Source organism: Nesoenas mayeri (assembly GCF_963082525.1).
Source record: "Nesoenas mayeri genome assembly, chromosome: Z".
Classification (NCBI taxonomy): Eukaryota; Metazoa; Chordata; class Aves; order Columbiformes; family Columbidae; genus Nesoenas; species Nesoenas mayeri.
The window spans coordinates 51,274,079-51,295,919 of record NC_137542.1 but is presented as its reverse complement, the minus strand read 5'-3'; positions in this window follow the sequence as shown (position 1 = coordinate 51,295,919).

Below are 21,841 nucleotides of genomic sequence, written 5' to 3'. Positions count from 1 at the left end.
TCAATTTTAGCCTGGCTTAAGGGCTTCTATGCTTTTTAATCTTGTAACATTGCTGTAGGTAACAAGGCATACTGTTTGAAAGGAAAATGTTTGGAATGAGCTGGCTTGTAAGGAATTGACATGTACTGTAAGGAGCCTACTGATCCAAGCCATTTTTTATGCCAAGCCATAAACACTTCATGACCAAAAGCTGTCTGCATTGGAAAGGTCTTTCAAAAACAAGCTCAAAAATGAATGTAAAGTACACAGATACTTTGTGAAGTCCTCGCATGAACATTTTTCTTTGCTCTGATTTTTTTCAGTGTCCGCCTCTGAAGTGCGCATGCACAAGTAATCTTTGCACAAAATAAAAACGTTTTCTTAGTTGCGGTTAATGAATTAGTTATTTTGAAAATGCAATGTGGAAATAGCTTAATGTTCCAGTTAAACTACAAATTAACATATTTTCATTTGTAGTCTTGTCTTTTATGTAACTGCTGAAAAATGAACACAGTGTTGCAGGAAAAACTGGTGATGCTGGCTGTGGTTACGGTTCTCTTACGCTTCCACTGGAAGGATCTGTTCTTAGTCACTTAACTGCCAAATACTTGACTTTGTGGGACCACTTTTCCCTGGCTGAATAGGTCATCGGAGATGCAGCTGCAGGTGGCAGAGCCCAGCAGCCAGGCTGACCGCAGCTACATCTGAGGAAAGCTCAATGGCAAAAGATGGAAGAGAAATTTCAGTGGCAAGAATAAACGGGAGCAAACAGGAGGGGGCAGAAGCTCGTAACTTTGACATGAAGGTTCTGCATTATGTTTCCATCCAGATCACATAGCTGAAAGTGTGATGTGTGTCTCCTGGTGCCAATGAAGTGTTCCTCCATGACTCTTTGTGGCTAGTCTTGTGTTGGAAGATTACAGCCAACGTTTACTGCACGTAATGATTTTGCATTATGTAGTTACAATGTATGGAAATCTTAGATGGTTCATGTAGAGGTTTGATGTAGTTCTCATATTTCTTGTCCTTTTTCTTTCATGTGTTTTTGCTTTATGTTGAGAGAACATAAAGCTGATCAGGATCTGCCAGGTTTAACAATCAGCAAGCAAGATGTTCATTTTAGTGGATGTTTCTGAATACTTTTATCTTAATCTTGGTAGTTTATTTACTTGGAGAAATTGGACCATACTGTGGGCTAACCAAAAGGATATGAAGTTAGTGTTGGTGAAGGGCCTAGTACAAGAGCACCAGAGACAACACTTGAGGCGAATAGTTCTGTATTTTGTGCACGGTGTGGATGGCATGCTAAGTAGGTAAAAAAATACTGAGTAAGGCAAGTGTCCTGCCAGGTGAATGCCGTGTGTTTATACAGTTAAGGGCTCAAAAATAATGTGTGCCTGCAGGGGCTTGAACATTGCACAGGCTTGTACTTCCTGGCCTTGAGTCAGGTTCTGTATTTTTCATCTTACAGGTGCTTGACTTCAGTTTTCTTTGAATACTTTGCCACTTAATAAAGGTGGTACTGATGTTATTCTAGGATAAGTTCCTGTTGTATGAATGGGAAAATTAAGTTTAAAAAGGCAATTGGAAAAAAAGATGGAGCTTGTGTAAGATCCTCCAGGGATTTTACGAGCAGGCACAGTCCTGTGGGTGAAAATGGGGGAATCCTGCAGGTAACCTGGGGTGTAGAAGTGCCCTTACATACAGGGTGCATCACAGCTTGAGTGGGGCGGGAATGGGGAAGGTCATGGAGGTGAGGCTGGTACCTGACTGGAATGAAATCAAAGGAAGAATGCACAGCCTGGCTTAACTAATGTATTGGTCAACACTGGGCATCTACAGTGCAGATTAAATCTGCATTTCTTAACAACATTTGTTTGTTTGTTTTTATCCGGCTGCTATTAAGACTTCAGAAGTGCAGATAGCCTAACCTTTGAATTTTTAGCAGATTTTGTGGTGCAGAAATAGCAAGTCAGTAACGAAATGACAGGCCCAGCGGCTGCCCTACTTGGGCTGAGGAAGCAGGACGTAAACCAAGACACCTTCGCCCACAGGACTTACTCACTGTCTTCTCCCCCTGGATGCCCAGTGGCAGGTAACATCCGCAGCTAGAGCTGGTTTCAAGGAGCAAGGGTGGAGAGAGAAGGCTGGAGCAGAAACTGCTCAAATACCAAGTGGAAGACAATTTCTAAAGAAATAGTAAGAACAAAGGGTGAAGAGGACTGTAGAGGCATGGCTCGTGGGGCTGGGTGGTGGAGGAGCTCTGTGTTCAGCAGAAACAGCTGTGTAAAATGAAGGACGGGCAGCTTGGCTCTGCTGAATACAGGGGCTCCTGCAGTGCTGCAGCTGTGGATCAGGAGCTGCTCATTACGCCCAGGTGGGCCTGAGCTGCCTTGTGGGATTGGGGGAGCGAACTGGCCTGTGGGGGAGAGTCCTGGGGACGGCCAGTGAGGTCTTGTTGCTGTACTGACTGCAGGACCAGTGGGTGCCATGTGGGCAGGGGGCTCAGAAATGTGCCTGGGGGAGGAGAAGCTGCAGGGAGGAGGGCTGATGGAAAGTGGCTTACAGCTGTAGGTTGACCTGGAGTGGTCAGCAAAGACTTGCAAGCTGGTAAGGTGGTGTCTGAGTGCTTTAACGGTGCATAAGCCCTGTCAAAGAGTAAGTGTGGAACCAAGCTGAAGAAGTGTGGAGGACAATAGTTCTGACTGAGCAGTGTGTTGCTGGGCTGTTTCTGAAGGAGGTTTGTGGACAGGGGATGCATGGGAGCTGAGCAGAGGAGACCTGTTCTGCAGTAGTTTCACTTTTAATTGTTACGAAAAGATGATAAAAACCTGTATCTGCTATGTGAGGTAACTGTGTTATGATTTGCCAAACCAGGATGGACAGACTTCATAAATATGCAGCAAGCCTCAGCAAAGAATAAAGCTTTTTGATTACCCTTGAAACAGTGCTAATGTTGGCAGAGCTGCAGGGTGATGGGGCAGTGTTGTTGGCATTGCCGGGAGGTGAGGGGGAGGATCGCATGTTCAGGGGTGGATGGTGAGCGGGGCGCGCTCTTGCTCCACTGGGTGTGCAGGGGGTTCTGCAGGGGAGCCCAAGAAGGGTATTCCATGTTTGCTCACCTTGCCCAGTAGCAGCAATATGCTGGTTATTGTCATTGTCATGTATCAATGTAGGGGCGGGTTAAATGCTTATGTTTATGGCCGGTTTTCCTGGTCACTAATGATGTGGGGAATAGCAGCGTGGCTTGGAGCACAGGGAGGGGATCTCTGAGCCTCACTGCCTGGGCATCTGTCTGTCCTCTCTGCTCTTGAGGAAGTTTTTATTCCCAGGAACTTATTCAATATGAGCCCGGTCTTCCTGCAAAGCTTTTCTGTGATTGGCACCTGGATGGTATTATCCTCCCCATCATGCAAGAAAGCTTGACCACTCAGGGACAGAAAAGGTCATTTGATTTTTCGCTTACTTTGGAAACATCATAGGGTAACACCAGTCCTTGGCTAGGCCAGGTGACCTTCCCCTTACAGCTGCTTGGCCATGTCTCTGCATGGTTGTCCTTAAAGGGTGCTTTCTGTGCCTTGGCTCTGCACAAAGTAATGAAAGTCTGGGCTTTGGGAGAACTCTGAATGACTCCAGAAAAGACCATGGTGTGACTGGGGAGAACAGAGGTGAGCTGCTGATTATTGTTTTTGAAGTATCTGATCCTCAAGGAGGAAAAAACTGCTTAATGTTGTGTGTCCTGGACCTTGGAGCTGTTGACACCAAATGACCTAAAATACCTGTGTGACAGACAGTGAATGGCTCCATGTGATGTGGAAGCAGTATTGCTTAGACAAGAGAACCAACTTCCCAATCAGTGGTCTGGTTTCTATTTTCTTACTTTTAAACAGTATCTTCTGGCAATTTCACTCTTCATTTCCATTCCGAATTATTGACTTCTTGTCTTGCATCTCTCTCCATCTCTGACTGTGGGTTCTCATAACTGTCTCTAGCTGTTGCAGATCTTCTCTGTATAACACCTCTAAGGTATAATCTATCCTGCCCATGTAGCTCAAGATTCTTCACTGGGACTCATCTGCCCAGCTCTCAAGTCGGCAGTGTCATCTCTGGCCTGAGCACCATGCTGTCCCACCTGTCCTGAGATGATGCTGCACAGGTTCTTTTCCCATATTTGATCATCTCTGGCTCCTTTCATCTACCTCCTGCCTCTAATTACATTAAACACACTTTTGAGCCCCCTGTGATGTGGATGCTCCCACTCAATATGTCACTTCTCCCTTGACTAAAAGAGGATGGATGACATCTGCCATAGATCGTGTTACCTGTGCAGTCAGATTTGAAAAGGGCATCCTTATACTTTCTTCCATTTTGTCTCTGAAGGTCAGTGATGTTTAATTCTCTTCCATTCTTATATTCCTTCCTAGAGATGGTATTTGGCACCATCCCCTCCTCCCCACCACCTCCCAACCTTCCAAAACAAAATGAAGCAAAATGAGGAACCTTGACAACTTCGGCTGCTCTGATTTCTGCCTGGCTCTTGGCCCATATTGCGCATGAATTGTCTCTGCTCTCCCACTGTTATCTCCTAAGTAGGTTTCTCCAGTATTTGTACTTTGTCCAGTACATTAAGATTCTGGCTCTGGGTTTACAGCATTTAACAAGTACAGTAACACAAATAATAGATGCTGAGACTGAAATTTCTTCCCGAATTTTTCAAAACAAAAGGATGTCCTGTATTGTCCACTCAAGTTCTGCGGAGACCACTGGCATGCCATTAGCTCGCATCTAGTGTGTGTTATCTGGGTCTGTCACTGCCACTTCAGCAAAAGGGAGTTTTTCAGCTGTGGCTCCAGGAACCAGAAGAGGGTGCTGGAGACCTTCAGCTGGCTCTGGCCTTCAGTCCTGCTCTGCTCACACGTTGTCTGGAACTATTATTAGTTAATCTTTTACTGGTTTTGTTTTTCTAAACTAGTGTAAGTATTCCAGAGGTTTGTGGAGTTTTTTGGGGTTTTTTCTTTTATACTTTACTGCACCAGCCCATAAATGCAGAAATAATTGCATTGTTCATAGAACTGCTGTACTTTGGTAAAATGTATTACTCTATTTGTGAAACCACTGAAGTAGCTGCTTATTGTGGGTTGGAACTTTGCTAGAGATATTCTTAAGCAGGATAGCCTCCATGTGTAGATATATTGTAAATCAAAGAGGGAAAACCAATTCTACTTGGCTATGCAAATGCTGCATGCACGTGAACTTTTGTTTAAAGAAAAGCTGGGTGCGAAATAAGTTGTGTTCTCTGTCCTGCCATGATTCCCCCATGGAGTAAGCCTCACATTAGAAGATGGCAGATTGCATTCATGTGCTGCAGTGATGCTGTCTCAAACTTTGCAGTTATGTCTGGGGAAGGCTGATGGTTTTCGGTGAAAGCTTGGCCTCTTTTCAGAGGTGTCTTTATATCAGTGTTCAGTGTTCCCAATAAGGCAGGTATTAACTTGCTTTAAAAAGAGCAGTTCGAATGGATAACAGAAAAAGGCTCATTCTGATTCTGTTCATTACAAAAAGCTGACACTAGAGGACAGCAAAGAAATAGTTGAGACGTGCTCTCATTTATGTGCTTGCAGCTAGACTGATTCTCATCAGAGTTGGGATGAGATGGCTTTTTACAGTCTGTAACTTACAACTCACTTAAAGTGTTTTTCTTTTTCACTGGATTTTTATGAGGAGTTTTTATCTCTCCCCTGCACTGCAGTTCTAATGCTGACGCATGCTTGTTGGAAATGAGCCATGAGCACTTGAAACCATTTTTTGTAGCTTTTGGACAAAATCTTGAAATCTGTGTGGCCAGCACAGAACACCTCTATTGACATGTAATTACCTCATTTTTCAAAAATGGAGAGCAACCCTGTTCCTGTTCATCAGTGGGAGTAACAGATAGTCGCTGTTGTTGAAAACAAAACCTCACAACTGAGTTTTGGACTTTTAATGAAAAGCAATTTTATTTTAACTCTCCAAACCTAATGGAGCTAGGGAATAAGAGGTATTAACGTGCCAGCCTACCTCTGGAATGTGAAATGCTACTCTACCTCTTTTGCTCAGGGAGGAATGCAATGCTTCTCACTAGTTCCTTCTATTGTTACGCTAACTGGGTAAGAGAAGTTGCAGGTGTTTGCATCCTGGGTTATATGACCTCTTTTTCTTTGGTCCCATGTTTGTGGTTGTGGGCACATCCTGCTGCTGTGGGGAACGGAGATGCGTGGGGCTAGAAAGCTGCTTAAGGATTTTTATAAATAAAAGTCGAAGGCTACAAGTGTAATGGAGGTCATGCAGTTGAGACAGCACAAAGCTCTTTTATGATAAGATTTAGGGGATTCATGGAGCCCGCAAATGAAGGAGGAGAGGCTGCCTTTTATCCTGGGATCAGTCCAAGTGAAATAAAGCTGCATGCTGCTGCCTCCAGCTCCTTGGAAAACAGCAGGAGGTGTCCATCCAAGAGAGAAGTAAAGCCACAGGTCTCATTCTTGTTACTTTCGTCATGGAGGAATTATTCCCCCATCTGCCCACCCCTCCACTTGAGTTAAGCTGATAGTCCAGATACTCCTCTCATGTGAACCCTTTCTTCAACATCTAAATCAGGGCTCAGATTTTTCATTCCTTTAGAACCAAACCAAAAGTGAAAGAACCCAAAAAACTAAACAGCCCCTGCCAACAGTCATTTAAAAGAAACCCTCTGCCCTCATCTTCCACTAGTTCTTCAACTGCTTGTTTTTTTCCCCATAAGAAGAGCTTAGGCCTTTCTGTTCTGGCCTTTGCTCAGCAGCAATATCGTGCAGGGTTTCAAACCTAAGCTTTTCTCATGATTATGCCGGAGGCAGAGCAGATTACATCTTTCAGACGATGGTTACAGTGATGCTGCACAAGTCGGGGCGTGCACGGTGCATCACGCTGCTGTAAGCAGGTGGCATCGCTGTGTAGCTGTGCTCAAGTCAGAGCTGGGCAGCAGCAGAAAGTCTAAGAGCTCCAGTCCCATAAAATTATTTTCATTGCCTGTAACACAGGCCCAAATCTTTTATTTTTCTAGGAAAAAACATTTTGTTCTCACTCTACAGGTAAAAAGAGAATACAAAAATCAGACCAAAATGTGAAGAATCGGGCTACCAGGGCAGTGGGTGTTTGAGTAAAGACACTGGGTGTGCTCACCACTCTCTGTTTTCTAGAGGAACTGGACAACAGAGCAAGGTAAAATATAGGAAAACTGAGCAACCATCTCATAAATGTCACTGTGTGGTGTGATGTAGGATGCAGTACATTCTGGAGATAAGAGTTATAAGTAGGAAATGTACTTTTCTTCAGCTGAAGACTTTAGGTTTCTTTTTGTTGAATCTTTTGTAACTTTTTGTTGGAGATGGAAACCTATTAAAAACCCAAAAATATGCATTGCAGGGTTGCTGATTTGTAATTCTTATTCCAGGGAAAACTCTTTAAAACCAATGCATCTGTGTGTGTATGTATATACATGTAATTTTTTTAAGCCACATGGGGACTGCAAGAACAAATCCTGCTTCAGTCCTTAGTTTCTTTATGAATCATCTAGGTTTCTGTGGGATGTTTTGTTGTTTCTCTCTTCCCTGTTAAAGGACACACTACTCAGAAGTTTATAACTGTTGTTGTAGACACTAAGGTCCAGGTATCCAAAGATACGTAAGTGGCTGCAGCGTGCAGAGTTGCAGCATTTGCTGAAGGGGCCTGGTTTGAAGAAACATGAAGAGGTTTAGTGGAGCACATGTCTGTAGCACGTGCGGCCTTGTGTAAGCAGAACATGCCCTTACACTCTCTCCAGGCTGGGGCTGTCTCTGTGGAGTCATAACAAGTGCGTGCCTATGTTTGTTACTGCTTAAAACCCTGCCGTGGTGAGGCAAAACATAAACTCTCCACTGGGGCTTGAGTGCTCACACGTTATTTTTAAGGGTGGTAGGTAGGGACTGAGTAAGTCCCAGTGAAGACTTGGAAGAATGGATTAGGAGTAGTCGTGCTGTTTCCTTCCTGCACTGCCTGTTTAATAACCTGCATATGGCACCAGTGCCAGCATAATACCTACAGGTCTTCTGCAAAATGTCTCTTCAGTATATGCTTCTAGAGTTGGCTGCTATAATTTTTGTGGAAATACTAAACCACATAGTCACTCTCTAACATTTCAGGCGGTTATCTGCAGAGTGAGGGGACCGGAATGTCCCTCTGCCCCACTCTCTCCAGGTGTGAGGAGCATCGCGGGGCACAAGGCTGTGGCCAGAAGTCACTTCTGGGGTCACGCCTGCCAAGTGCACCCATCAAATGCAGGACAAATCATTCCACTTTTCAGTACATTTCAAGAAAGCCAACTTTTAAATTTTTTCCCTGAAGTACGTGATTCATATTAATGTTTGAGCAGTGAATTGGCTTACTGTGCAGGGAAATCAGAGGCCGTCTTTTCAAAAGTTATTTACCATATGTCTAAAACCCACAGTGTAATTAAGAAACACAGAGAACTTCTTACACAGTGTTTATATATACAGATTAATAGATTCTGGGGTTAAAGCGAACACTTAGTTCAATGAACTCATCATGTTTGTTTGTTGGTTTTAAAGACCTTACAATGTGCATGGGTTTACATTTGGGAAACAAAAGCAGCAATCCACAGCTCTTGGCTTTCGTGTATCAGATCTTTCCTAAATGGAATGCAAATATGCTTTTGTAATATTTAGCTTTGTGTTGATGTTATGTATTTTAATCTTTCCTAACCATCAGTGCTGTTCACATCAATAAAAGAGTAGGGGATTTTTTTTTTTTTTTTAACCAATATTGCTGTAACTTATTACCTAAAGGTGTTAAAGCTTCATTTTCTTCCCTGTTTATTAAGCAATGAGAGTAACTCACTTCATGTCTTATTGATTTTTGAGCATTTCCTGTTCACATTGACTTGAGCAATTATCACTTTTCTTTCTGGATCTCTTTAGTATTTCTACAGGCAGGTTATGTAAACTGCACAGCTTCCATGCACCAGAATAATATTTGACTTGCAGCCATGCAGAGACAGCTTGATTAAATGATTTTTCTTTCCTATTCCTCAAGAAAATACTTCTGTTCCTACTGGACTCTTACTAAAACTGTATTTACATACAAAGTAAATATTTTCTTGGACCTAACACCAGCTGGCAGTGTTCATCTAGACATGTTGATTTGCATTTTATGAGTTTTAAAGTCTCATACTCTGGTTCTACAATCCTCAACAAGAGCACTAGATTGAGTTGGTCACATTCTAATTTGTGTTAATTTTATAAATAGATGAACCAGAGTTGTACAACTGTGTTCAGTAGGAACTTACAGATCTTAAGATCTCACAGAGTCACAGAATGGTAGAGGCTGGCAGGGACTTCTGCAGCTCATCTGTCCAACCTCACTGCTGAAGCAGGACTACCTGGAGCAGATTGCCTATGACCCTGTCCAGACAGTTTTTGCGTATTTCCAAGGATAGACAGTGGGAGTAAATTCATCAAGATTACTATTGCCTGCTGAGGTAACGTGACCCTGGGCTGCCTGCAGCTCCCACCTTCTACTGCGGAGCCACCTCCAGGGCTGTGGTGGTGCCAGGCACTTGGGGCTGTGTGCTGCTGCAGCATGGGTGCAGGCAATTTAAGAGGCTGTGATGGGGCTGTGTGTGGCCCCACAAGCTCTGCAGCACCGTGCTGAGCTGTTGTACATCCTGTGTGACCCATGTTATTGAGTGCCGAAAGGCATCACATGCTGGCACCGAGCTCTGCTCCATAGAGCTGCATCCCTGCAGAAGGGAGGCGATGTTCAGAGCTGCCAGCCCAACCCACTGCATGGAGATGTTCCCTGTTAGTGCTGCAGCAGGGGCAGTGTGAAAGCATGTGCATGCCCAGAAGCCCACAAAGCCACCTGGGACATTGCAGGGTGTTGACTGCTGCTCTGCTAGAACCACAGCAGTGCTGGGGAAGGTTTGTCCCTAATATCAATTTGTAGGAACAGGACTGCCCTGCCTAGCCTTTGCTTCTTGCTGGGTGCTAAATAACCAGCTGCCCGTGTTCCCTGCTGTCAGTTCTCTGTGTTTATCACCAGCAGAAAACCACGCAGAACAAAGCAAGAGAAACAAACTGGAAGCAGAATAGGTAAGAAGGCAGAGGAACACACTTTTCTTTGTCTTTATGAGAGTTTTATAGGAAAAGTTTTAGAAGGCCTGAATAGCTGGTGTTTGTCCATGTCAGAGGTGGTCCTTTTGCAGATGAAACTGCTCTCCAGGGTCTAGAAAGACAGTACTCCAGTATGATCCAATAGATCAGATAGTACTGTGTTGTTAGGAGTGTGAGAATTAATCCTTAGTGAGGAGGACAAATGGCCTTTAGAAAGCACTGCGTGACTCCTGTCCAGAAGAATTGTAGAATTGTAGTGGCCACTGTTGCAGACGTGGCCACTTTGAGATGATGAAAAAAAAGGTGTGTGTCTCCTGGATTCCTTCAGGTTCTTGAAAGTTTAACTACGAACATATGAATATTTTTTGCTAACACAAACAAGCAAATGGATACTTAGGAAAGCAAGACAAAACAAAAACCTCCTGGGTTTTGAGAAAAAGCTTATGAATATTTGGAATCAGCAGCAGGTGAAAAGCTTGTGTGCTAGTGGTAGTGCCTAAAGACCTGGTAATGTCAAAAACTCTTGGGAGAGTGGAGAGCTGCTGCCTCTGAGCAGCTTGCAACCATGTACTCAGAGCACAGCTCGCTGGGATTAAGAATATGAAGCATTTTGTGTGTGAGATGTGCTACTCGCTTGAAAGCAGCACCAGTGTCTGACATAAAACACTGGATTTTATGTAAATGAAGGAAGTGCAAAAGTAACTGGGAGGACAAACACTTCAGCTCTGCATTTCTGCTGTGCCACAGTGTGAAGAAAACGGGTCTTCCTAACATCCCCATACAACTTCAGTTTTCCATAGAATGCTCCTTCAAAACCAAGTCAGCTACAGGGTATGTGCTGTTTTCAAAGTGGGGTTGTGGGTACTTCCCACCAGCTGTATGTAGGAGTGCAAAACTGGAGCTGAAGTGGCTGCTCACACGTGTGCTGGGGTGGGCGGTGGAACTGGAGAGGGAGAATTTTGCTGGCCCCTGGGCCTCTCTGCAAGCAGGGCTCCATCTGTAATGTGAACTGGTGGTAGCATGACCTGATGCTGGGGAACATTGCCAAGTAAATTGGCCTGTGTAGTCCTATGTATTTATTATTTCCGTCATTCCTGTTCCAGTGGCCTTCATCTTGCTTAAGCAGTGTGGTGGTTTTAGCTACCTTCCTTCTGGTTTCCAGTGTAATTCTGGCCAACTGCCCTGTGATAATTTGGTTGTATACCCCTGTCTTATAAAGCTAAAAAACCTCCTTTCCCACAGTCCAGGTAAAACTGTGATTAAATCTTTCTGCTTATTAAAATATACTCATGAAATTGAGCTATTTTCCCCTTTTTCTAAGTAGTCCTTAATGCCAACAATTGTACATTGTTACTTTTAATAGTGCTCTAACATCACTTTATTTCATATAGCAGAGGAACAGAGTGGAAAACAGGTGGCACATTATTTCCCCAGCTGTGCTGGCCTCCCTGTCTCCTGTTAGGCACTCTTTGGAAAAAGGTCAGACTTCTCTGAATCACTGTGAATGTCTTCACGATCTGGATAGACTTGCATGGAACTGTTAGTATCAATTAGATCAGCAAGAAAAGGAGACATCTTAGTTTTTAGGGGTTAACGTAGAGAGTTGAAAAACAAACAGGTGGCAATTCTTCTACTAGACATGTAGTTGATGGTCTGAGCACTGTGTAGGGGAACCAATGACCTGTGTACCTCTCTGCTGGCTCCCTTCCATCACAGTCAGATGTGCATGCAAATTAATGAGACCTTTTTCAAGCAAGTCCTTAATCGGGAGCTAATGCTGTAATAATTACATCCCAGCTTCTCGAGGGTTTGTTGAAGTAGTTACTGATTTAAGGACATCTTTGGCTTGAAAGTTCATATGTGAAGGAGTATTTGGAAAGCAGTAAGTAGCTCTAACCTTCTTCAGAGGCCATGTTTATTTGATTGTAATATAAATCACGTAGCACTGTAAGGTCAGACTCTTCCAACAGCTGGGAAAGGTTGTTCCTCCTGTGTATTCTGATATAGGCAAGCTAAGTTTAGTGTTTGAAGAGGATACACCTTGGGGTGATTTGCTATATTTAAGAGCTGATGTCAAGTTCTAAATCAATACTTTATGTGCAAGTGTGTGTACAGTTTTCATAAAGTGTGTTCCTGTGGAGACTGGGTATATGCACTGCCTGCACGTGCGGTGTTGGCTGCGACTTTGATTCTCAGAGAAACCATGCCATGAGAAGCTGTAAACAATGCAAGTGAAAGATAAAGCTCAGTGACTGGGTGGAATATGAGATTTCAGACAAACTCTAGTCAGGAAGAAACTCTAGGCTCATCAGAAACTGATTAGCTCCTATGGTGCTGGATGTCGTGTTTGGTATCTTGATGCTGACATTAAATGGCTGATCCTGCATGCCCTCTGCTGTATAATAGAAGGGCAAGCACTTTAGATTATTTTCTCTTCTGTAATTATTTATTCAAATAACAACACAGCTTCCCCCAGCCTCATTTAACAAAGTGATTTCTTGTTGCTTCACTTTGCAAGTCTGGCAATGCTGGTTTAGGGGATCTGTGAGAGATGCTGCATTTCCAGCATCCACTGTAAGATGTGTTTTGCAGGCGGTTTACATTTGTTGTACTCAAAGACAATCAACTTCCTTTTGCAACATGGAGAGTGTTTTCCATACCTTAAATTAAAGAAGTTTCATCTACGTCAAACTCTTGATTTCCAGGAAAGATGAAGACTGTTCAGCAGGATTATATCAACAGTGGATTTTTTTTAAACCTAAACACTATCTGACTAAATGCAAAAGCCCTAGCAGAAACTGCTGACCTTTTGTATGATTACAGCCTCTGCCTTGCTGAAGAACCATAAATGAATCATCCTGCAATGAAATATAAACAGGATGCTGCTTTTCCATTGCCGCTATGTTTACCAACATGTGCTCGTTTTAACTGCAATACAATTAAATTAGGTGACAACAGCAGTTTGTAGCAACACAGGGATCCAGGGTCAGAACTGTGGGAGGGGGTATTTCTCCCCTTCTCCACCCCTTTCTTCCAAGTAAAAACTGAAGAAGAAGAGTTCTCATCCTCTTTGACCAGGTCTGAATAATCTTGTTTCAAGACTGATAAGGATAAAAGTGAGCAGTGATGTCTGAAGTGCATGGAATGCATGATTTGGGGCTCTCTTCCCTTTGTTCAAGCTTCACCTGGAACCACAAAACCCAACCAAGTCTCAGAGCAAGATGAGAGTTGCTGTCTCTTTCTTCTCCTGCCAGGTTTCTTACCCACATGAAAGTGAAGCAACAAAATGCCAAAGTAAGTCCTAAATATTCAAAGAACATGAAACAAGCTAGCAAATATAACTCTGCTGGTTTCGTTCACATCCATGCAGGTTAGCTGTGTCTCCACTATGCTTACCCACGCTTCATTTTATTCTGTGAAGCCATGAGAATCCAGCTTTGCCCTCTGTCTTCTGTGATAGCAATGGGAAAGCAACCAGAAAACCCAATGGTGGATTGAAGCAAAGCAAGTAACAGCTGAGCCTTGGGCAAATTAATGGATAGAGACTGGATACACAAACTCAGATTCAGGAAAGCTTCTAGGTACAAAATTTTGGAAGCTGAGGTAATGTCCCAAGGATTTATCACTATGGTGCCATTTTTCTTGCATCCATAGTTCTCTTCCTGACTGCTGAGTGAAGCAGGGTAATCCGGTGGAGCTAGTCCAAGGGTGAAGTTGTTCTTATGGGTAGATTTGGTGAGGTTTGGATTCATAACAACACCTTTAGTTTTCTGTGCCGAGTTGACTTAATGATATTTTTAGACTCTGTGATGCTTGTAATTAACATTACTGCTTTTTGGAAGGAGGGGACTGATTTTTACGGTCGTGGCATCCTGCCACTATTTCAAGGTCTGAGATTCTTAAAATAGTTTGCTTGATATGAAAGCCATTATTAGTACATAGCAATATTGTAATACAGTGTGAGGGCAAATAAAAAGGAGAGACAGCAGTGCATTCTGTGATGAAAATTATTTGGAGATACTTTAGGGACCAAAGAGTAAAAGTGTGCAAGGATATATTGGTGTTTGTAAAAACTGAATTCTCAAATTCAGCTGTAGTAACTCCTGTGAGTCTCTTTAGCTTTTGCTCCCAGTTTACTTCCTTTTGGACAGTCTTGTGTCATATGACACCTGTTTTCCTAAGGGGGGATGAGGAGATGATTGAAAGGAGATTGAAATCTGGTTGGGGGTCCCATTCCCCAAGACAACCTGGGAGTTCAAAGATCATTAATAATCTTCCTGCATTCAAACAACCCATACAGCCCAGGTTTTTTTTTGTTTGTTTGTTTGTTTGTTTGTTTTAATTTAAATTAAATAATCCTGGAGATAGTGCTTCAGGATGCTCAAGTTTGATTCTTGCCCTGCTACTTTCCTTCTTGAAAAAAATTTGGCTACAAAGGAAAATTACTCTAATTTCCAGCCCAGGCATAGAGTTGGAAGGGATGGCAGGAACTGGAAGCAGGAGTCTAAAGTAAGCTTGGTTTGAAGGACAGCATTAGGCCAGCTCATGTGAGCCGGGGACATGTACTGATTAGTCCTTCTCTAGTCCTGCCTGGTCATGTGTGCATTTGTTTATTTATGGATGTCAGTTTGGTTCTTACTGCAGGAGCTAGAGAATGTGAGAGCAGGATCTGAGAAATGGATCCTCCCTCCATTAGCTTTATATAAATGAGCAAATCTCCACAGGAAACTTCATGTTATCTTTTCTTTTTCTGTCATCCTTCTTGGGACGGTGGGAATGGGGGAGAGCTCTGCTCATTTTGTTTTTCTTTTTTATGTAAGTGAATTTTAAGAAGTGCATTGGATTCTTTATAAAATACTATCTACGCTGAGTCTTGTATACTATCTGCAGGATGACTCTGAAGAGTTTTTGCTCAAAGTAGGGTTTTTGCTACATTCGTTTTCCAAGCTTGCACATTCGTGTGAACACTTACATACTGTAAGACTCTTGCTACCAAATTATGCTTTTACTGTTCACAAGGAGGAAAATGATGTTCCAAAAAGGCTCTTTATGTGACTTATAACGTTCAGTTGCAAAGCACACTTGGACTGTCAAGAGCTAAGGTCAAGTCTCACATGTCAATAAAAGGATAATTTTCAGATTTTGGATTAAAAAAGTTTAATGTCATATCATGAGATCCTTCTCAAAGACTCAGTGAGTCCTAATTTCTGCAATAGGAGCTGGGGAAGGAGAACTTCACCTTATAAAACTATAAAGGTAAATTCAATTGCCGTTACAAAGTGACCTTTTTTTCTGTTAATTTGAGAATTCATAGTGTAATTTTTCCACAAACACATCCTGTTGTGCATATCTAAAACTGGCTGTGCCATCGTGGTTCCTGTTGTTTTTATACCAAGCTTTTTATACTAGAAAACAGGAAAATAGCCCCAATTTAAACAATGTGTTAAAAAATATCAGAAGGATTTGCAATCTGATGCTGATAATCAGGCACATCACAGACACCTTCAAAAACTTACTGTCAATTTGTTTTTTTCCTTTCATCATTATTTCCCAAAAATTATATTTTGCTGAGAGGCAAGCGTATTGCTGCATGCCTCTGTTTTGTGATAGTGGTTGTTGTGAAGTTACCCGTGCTAAATACTGCTCAGGAAAATCCTAGCTTTGTGCTGATCCTTCTGCCTGGCAACTCCTGATGGTGTGTGATTAAGCATTCTCCTGGATCAGCCAGACAGCACTGTTAGGAAGAAAGCCACTTGTTTTTCACCAATTCTCTGGTGATCTTTATCTCTGTTCATCTGGTGTTAAGATACAAACTGGAGTTTCACGGCACTGGCTGAGCAATCCACCAGGTCATTGCTGTCAGGAAAGGGTTTTACTTCTGGGCAGTTGCCTGCTAGCTATGTGGTCATCCTTGCTCTAGATCCCCTTGAATTGGCTCAGATTTTTTTGAGCCCCCAGTGAACTGATTCAGCTCACTAAAAACAAAACTCCAAACAACAACAACAACAACAACAACAAAACCAACACCAAACCCAAACATATTTGATTTGCATGCCTCACCTTGTAAAATGTCTCTCTGACCTTTTTTTTTTTTTAAAAAAAGAAAAGAGATTGTTGGTGTAGCTCTGCAGCTAAGGCTCGTCCATGTGTTTTCATGTTACCATGACCTGTAAGTGTAACATCTCATACAACACCAACACGATCTGAAACTGACTGAGCCACAAGGAAGCACACAAAGTGTGTACAAATAGCATGTTGTTTGGAAGCTGCATGTTTGATGGAAATGAAATGGTCTTTAAAATGCATCTGATCCTGATAAAGTTCATTACTTGTTTGTTTTCTGCTGTTATAAGCTAATGGGCTTGAACCCAGAATTTTTAATATTACACAATGAAGTAGTTAAAAACATTAAACAAAGTAAAGACAGTTTGACTATTTTGATACGTTCTGCTTTTACTCTAAATCAGCCAGAGCCTCTTGCAATTCATGCAAATATGGTGGTTAGGAAAAGTAAGTAGTAGGAAGGTGGAGGACAGAAGGACAGCATAGAGCAACTTCTTAAATGCAACACTTGTGTTTGTGAAGAGTGAGAAAATGCAGGTGAGAACTTGCTATCAGCCTGCGGAATGAATCCAGACTACTTCTATATTTGCTAGATTTTATTCAGCCTTTGGTTTTCCATAGCTTCCTCGTTAGTTGCTAGTTCAGTCTGCTGCTGAGTGCCAGGGGGCGGTTTGTCTCTCTCCTGTCCTACTCAAGCCTCCCAGCATCCATGACTGACCCTAGTGCTGTGCTTGGCAGGTTGGAGAACATGCAGGACACAGTACTAGCAACACGCTCTTTTATGGATGCAGAATCTGAGTCCTGCTATTCTTGAGCCTAGTGTACCATAAAGGAGAACATTGTCCTGCGAGCTCTGGAAATGGTGTCCTAGTTTCAGCTGGGATAGTGTTAATTTTATTTCTAGAAGCTGGTATAGTGGTGTTGTTTTGATTTACTATGAGAAGAAAGTGGTTGTGTTTGTTGTTGCTGAGTAGCCAAAGTCTTTTCAGCTTTCCATGCTCTACCGAGTGCACAAGAAGCTGGGAGGAAGCAAAGACAGGACAGCCAACCCAGGCTGGCCAGAGGGTATTCCTTACCACATGTCACCATGCTCAGTACATAAACTGAAGTACATCAGCTACTGCTGCTCAGGAATGGATAGGCTATTGGTGCTTTGGTTGGTGAGCAATTACATTGTGCACCACCTTTTTCGTGTTTTGTATATTCTATTATTCTATTATTTTTATTACTACTACTACTATTTTATCTTCCTTTACTGTCCTCTTAAACTGTTCTTTCTCAACTCATGACTTAGGGTTTGTTTGTTTGTTTTTGTTTTGTTTTAATTTTTGTTCATTTGTTTTCATTTTTGTTTTTTTCCTTTTGATTCTATCCCCCATCCCACTTGAGTGGGGATTAACAAGAGGCTGCATGGTCCTAATTGCCAGTGGGGGTCAAATCATGACAAAAAGTTATCTTGTTTTGTACATGCCACCTGTGCTCTTGTCTATTTTGTCCTTGTTCAGGTGCATACTGGGCTTAATGCAGAGTGTCGATCCTGCTTTAAATCTTGCACACTCCCGAGCCTCTACTCTCATTATTTTTTTTCCTTGTACACACTGCTTATGCTGTCTTATTTACATTTTCATCTTAATGCACCATATCTGATTCCTTACTTTCACAACAATAACTTCTGTCACTACTAGATGGCCCTTACTGCAAAACTGTACACTGGAAATTGCTTTCAAACCTGACTCCAGGTGAACAGACTCTTTCCAAGTTCCAGGTTTTTGGCAGATATATCAGGGTCTCAAAATTACTTGGCACACTTCTATTTTGCAATTGTTGACCCAGTCCATGACGCCAAGTTTAGAGATGATGAACTGTTTGATTCAAAGGTGTTTCTAATACCCATCTAAGGTGGAAAAAAGTTGTGGGAATGAGCAACTTCTGTGGATGCTTAGCATTGTCTGCATATTTATCAGCACACAACTATGTAGCTCTTTAATTAAATCAGATAGCAACTAATAGCCCATAGTAGTAATTTTTCTTATCTACCACCCCGAAGGACATGTTTTAATGAACATAACAAGAGCAGGTTTTAGAGCCGCCGGAGCAGTCTTGTCTCCTAGCTAGCGTCAGGTCACCCACTGCGTGGAGTTGTGTGTGCTACTGTGTTCCCAGACAATGGCAACTGACAGTGCCTTAGCCCTTGTTAGATCGCAGAGCTTCCTACTAATCCTTGTGTACTGTCATCATGTTCTGGCAGGTGTCTGTCAGCCACTCCTCAAGTGACTTGTGATATGGATAGGCTGCAAGTCTGCTGGTGTCCCACTCCACCAGATGTCGTTCTGCTTCTCCAGGCTTCTGCTTCTCCATCTCAGCCACTGGCAGGGATGTCCTCTTAGAATCATAGAATGTCCTGAGTTAGAAGGGACCCACTAGGATCATTGAGTCCAGCTCCTGTCCCTGCATATGACAACTCCACAGTTCACACCATATGTCTGAGGGTGTTGTCCAGTCTCTTCTTGAACACTCTCAGGCGTGAATCTGTGTCTGCCTCCCTGGGGAGTCTGTTCCAGTGCTCCATCACCCCATGGGGGAAGAACCTTTTCCTAATGTCCAACCTAAACCTCCCCTGGCACATCTTCCTGCCATTCCCTCGGGTCCTGTCATTGGTCACCAGGGAGTGCCTGTCCCTCCTCCTCCTCTTGTGAGGAAGCTGTAGACCGTGATGAACCAAGTGACTTTAGCCACTCCTCATATGGCTTCATCTCCAAACCCTTCACCAACTTTGTAGACTTCTTCTGGACATTCTCTAGCAGCTTAATATCTTTTCTATCCTGTGGCAGCCAGCACTGCACACAGTGCTCCAGGTGAGGCCGCACCAGTGCAGATCAGAGTGGAACAATCATCTCCCTCGCCTGGCTGGCAATGCTGCGCTTGATGCACCCAGGACATGGTTGTCCTCTTGGCTGCCAGGGCACACTGTTGGCTTGTGTTCAAGTTGTTGTTGACCAGAAGCCCCAGATCCTTTTCCACGGAGCTGCTTTCCAGCATCTTGTCCCCAGTCTGTGTGTACAGCCAAGGTTGCTGTGTCCCAGGTGCAAAATACAGCACTTGCTCTTTTTGAAGTTCACGTGGTTGGTGATTAGCCACTTCTCCGATTAGTTCAGTTCCTTCTGGAGGGCCTCTCTGCCCTCTAGAGTGTCAACAGTTCCCCCTAGTTTTGTGTTATCAGCAAACTTGCTAAACAATCCCTCAAATCCTGAGTCTAAGTAATTTATAAAGACATTGATGAGTGCTGGCCCCGAGTTGGATCCCTGTGGAACCCCGCCAGTGACTGGTTGCCAGCCCGACACAACTCCATTTACTAGAGCCCTTTGAGCCTGGCCTATCAGCCAATTGCTCACCCACTGTACTCTGTCTTTACCCAGTTGGATGCTGGACATCTAGTCCAGGAGAATACCGTGAGAGACAGTATCAAAGACTATTGAAATCTAAAAAGATCACATTGGCAGGCTTCCCTCTTGCTCTGGGCTCTTCTGTTGCCTGGCAGAAAGGGACCCTCAGAGTTTCTTTGGGCATTGCTAAAGCTGGAGTGGCATCAGCCATGGGAAACTGAGTGCCTCTGATGTGAGTTGCAGCTCCTATTCACCTTGGTCGGCATGTGCTACTTCTGGGATGTTTCCGACATCAACCGCTATACTACAAACCACCTAACCCCTGTGACAGGACGTTAGGTGACTTGGTAGCATTTGCCTAAATTGTGGGAAGGAACAAGAGACTCTAAAAGAATGGGAAGAAGCGCAACAGGCAGGTGTGGGAAGAGAGGTAAAAGATGAGAAAACATCCTCTAAGAAGGGGAGTCAGGTTCATGTTGTAGAAAGCCTGTCTCCTCCTTTGGCAGCAAAAATTACATTGTTTGTTAAGGCTGCTTAATGCTTTCTTTTAGAAGATGTTATAGTTTATTATTATTTTGACAAACTTTAACTACAGGAACTGAAATTATGTGTGTCAGGAGACTGTCTCAAGTTGACCTGGGTATGCATTCTTGAAGGGGGACAGCGTAGCATGAAGAAGGTTTTGCCAACAGCTGCTTGTGAGTCACAGGCAGAGAATATCAGATGGGAAGAGGCACGAGTGGTTGAGGACAGCAAATGCAGCAAGTGATGGTTAGCGTGGAATGGGAAATAAAAATACCCTTGTGATAAGCGAAGAGAAACGAAGCAGCGGCTACAAAATGGTGCTAAAGGAAAAGATGTAACTGCAGCAAGAATATGTTGAGTGTCATGGAGAAGATGGGGTCACAATGTGTCAAGGTCAGGCAGAGGGTCCAGGATACTCCTGGGAAGCCTGGGAAGGGGCAGTGTGCCTGAGGAACTCAATGGTAAAGCTTAACAGGAGAGCAATAATTATGAAAACAACTATGTTGTCTGAGTGCAGTTTGAACAGTGGGCTCTAGGTAAGACATGAAGGTATGTCCTCCATGAGGAGAATCAGAAATGCCAACTGAGCAAAACAATTTGTAGGGAAAAAGCTGCTTTAACAGCACTATCCAATCAAATAGAGCTGGATAAAGACTTGTCCAGATTTGTCCTTTTGTTTTCCTTTTCATTTAAAAATAAAACTTGCACTATTTATTCATTTATTCATCTATCTATCTATCTATCTATCTATCTATCTATCTATCGTGCAAACCAATATTTTCCCCCAGAGATTTAGTTTATATGAAAGAATTCGTAAAATGAAAAGGGCAAAATCAAAACAAAATGTTCTGAAAACACTAAAAGAAAATAATTCCTAAGGCAATAGTAATTTTTGGAATGTCAGCTTTTTACCTCAAATCAAGCTGAGAAGCAATTCCAAAGCATCAGACTTGTCTTGGCTAGGAAAAAATGTCGATGTCTCACCTCTACTGCAAATACAAATCTAATTCTGGTGATGTCTAGTTTGCATATACTGACTTTTCAGCCTTAATAGTTTTCTCTGGCAGTTTGAGCATGATTTGGAAGTTCACTGCTCAGGTGGAGGCCCGGGGGCTGTAATTCTGCCCAAGCTGAAATTGCAGGGATCTCCTCATGAGTTTTGCTCTGTTTTCCTCTCTGCCTTGCCATGCTTGGCTGCCTTGAGCTTTTCATGCTGAAGGCATGCATATTGCTTTTGTCTGTGGAAGAGAGAAATGGAATGGAAACATGGAGTAGTGGTGGTAAACACTGTGTGGGAGCTTCTTGTCCAGGGCAGATGGTACATAAAAAAGACTTGGCCCTGATGCTTGGCTAATGAACGTCTCATAGAAGGGGTAGAGGGACCTGTGAGACTCCTGTGCTGCACTTGCAGCCTGAGCTGAATGGATGGGAAACTGTGTTCAGGGATATCTGAGGACTTTGGTGTTGTGATTGTTGCTTTATCGTAATAAATGGTAGCAAAAGCAGTTTCAACTGAGCAGAGGCCAATAACTGCGCACAGCCCAACATTCAACTTACATTAGGTATTGTCATGAAATATGTTCCCAGGCAGCCAAGCTATTCCCCTTCATTATTAAAGTCTAAAGCAACAGGCCTGTGGCTTCTTTTATAGACCTATGTTTGTATTTGTTCTCCTGAAAGGACTCGGTTTTGACATATTTAATTAGT